We start from the raw sequence: 2,357 nt of genomic DNA, 5'->3' as shown, positions 1-2,357 counted from the left end.
AGCCAACTGGGCTGTTCCTCGTGTCCGTGCATCATTACAATAAAATAGTGATAAATAATGATAATAATAACAATACCGCATCTGTTTAGTCCATGTTAATTCCAATTGCAATTCAAATTCAAATTCAGATTTTATTTTCCCTTTTTCATCAAACTGTACGTGGAATTTATGTGAAATTTGACATGGGTGTCGTTGAAAACAATAAATTATACACAGCGACCCGGCCATATGCATGGATATTAACATGTTCATGTATGTAATTATGATCAGTAAAAAAAAAAAAAAGTTGTCAGGCCAGGCGTCATACTCACTCACTCGAGTCACTGAGTCAGTGACCCTGCTACTGGTACCACAGCCTGCCGCGGGTCGGACTGCCAGCAACTAAACCGGTCCCCCCCCCCCCCCCACTCGGGTACAAGGTAATCGGGTGAGGAGGGTGTGTGGACACCCTGCAGGATTAAAAACAAAACCTGTCAAAGGTCATACCCATGCGAGTCACTGACCATTCACACCTAGTCCTGGAGAGGAGATGAGCACCACCAGGATCCCCCGCTCGAGAAACACTGAGATGATGATGAAGTTGAGAAACAGATCAATTCCGGATCGGTCGGGGCCCGGGATACCAACGACCGCGCCTCGCACGGGCCAGGGTGGAGGTGGAAAGTATGCTACTGGTGAAGAAACAAAGCTGAAGCTACAGAAAGAGGAGTTCACATGTGGGACGTGGAACGTCAGAACTCTCAATGGAGATGGGAAACTGGAGCAACTGGAGTATGAAATGACCAAATATAAGTGGAATGTCCTGATCACTGAAATGAGGTGGACTGGAAGCGGCGAGATGCTCACTGAAGAAGGACACAAAGTTTGGTTTAGCGGAAAGGAGAAGAAACACGAGGAAGGAGTGGGATTCCTTGTCCACAAAGATACAGTGAAAGCGGTTGTGGAATGTGAACCCATTTCAAGTCGAATGATTAGAATACAAATCGCAGCCTCTCTCAGAAATGTAGCCATTATTCAAGTCTATGCACCAACCTCCGATTGCAAAGATGAAGAAATTGATGCTTTCTCTGGGCAGCACGCTCAGAAAAATCCCCAAGAAAGACATAACAATCATCCAAGGAGATTGGAATGCCAAGATAGGGACTGACTCCTATGAGGACTGGCACGGTACTGTGGGAAAATTTGCTCACGGAATGACGAATGATAGAGGTGAGAGGCTACTAGAGTTCTGTAAATTGAATAATCTGACGGTGGCCAACACGCCTGGGGAGGAGAATCACATGGATATCCCCAGATGGTGGAACAAGGAACCAGATAGATTGCATCTTGGTGGAGACTAAATGCAAAACCTGCATGAGACCAAACAAGACCAGAGCCTTCCCTGGATGCGACATAGGCAGCGACCACAATTTGGTGATGATGACAATGAAGGTGAAGCTGAGGATGATAAAGAAGCAAGGAGCGGTGCGTGTGAAGTACAAACTTGACCTGCTAAAGACAGACTCCGAAAAGAGGAACGAATATGCTATGAAGATCAGCATTTATAGATTTGCCCCCTCATGGAGCTCGAAGATGTCCAAGAAATGGCGGATCAGTTCACTGAAGTCACAAATCGTCGGTCGCATTACGAACCGGCGAATGTTCGAATTTGCGCGGAAACACGATTACGAGATAATCGCGTTTAAAGAATCGGGACTTCTTTAAACGTATAAAAACGTGTCTTATAACCACCCATTGATGATAATATTAAGAGAGTGATGAAAGCGGAATTTTCTGCTTTGTTTGATACTAAATATTACTTTGTAGCAGCACCTGGGGCTCTGTGGTAGTGATGCAAAGTGCGTTTGCCGGTTCGTAAAACCCCCCATTTCAGCGTTTTACGTACATCGCGTACTAAAGAGCGAGCATTACGAACCGGCAAATTTATACATTTGCCGGTTCGTAAAGCCCATGCTCAATACGTGTGGACTTAGCTTGTGCGCATTACGAACCGGCAAATGTAACATAAAATGGCGCGTATCATAACACATTCCACACGCTTAGGTGGTACGCGCGCAGTGTAATGTATACATTCGCCGCTCTAGGTAGTGGGATTGTGATTCATTTATGTTCATTCATGTTCATTCATGTTAGTTGTATCATAATCATGGATATTAGGAAAGTGTAACAGACACTTACACTGTTATTTTCTCAAACTATACAACCTACATGGTACCTGTACTTTTACACATTAATTGTTGATGCGAGTAATGTTATCAAACTGTGCAATGGGTTTTTGATTGGATGAGTACCGTTCTAAAAGTGTGCCTGATAGTCACTGCAGGGCTGCCAACTCTCACTCATTGAGAGTGAGACTC

Source organism: Diadema setosum, unplaced genomic scaffold (assembly GCF_964275005.1).
Source record: "Diadema setosum unplaced genomic scaffold, eeDiaSeto1 scaffold_62, whole genome shotgun sequence".
In the NCBI taxonomy this organism is placed as follows: domain Eukaryota; kingdom Metazoa; phylum Echinodermata; class Echinoidea; order Diadematoida; family Diadematidae; genus Diadema; species Diadema setosum.
Note: the sequence above shows the minus strand (reverse complement) of the source record.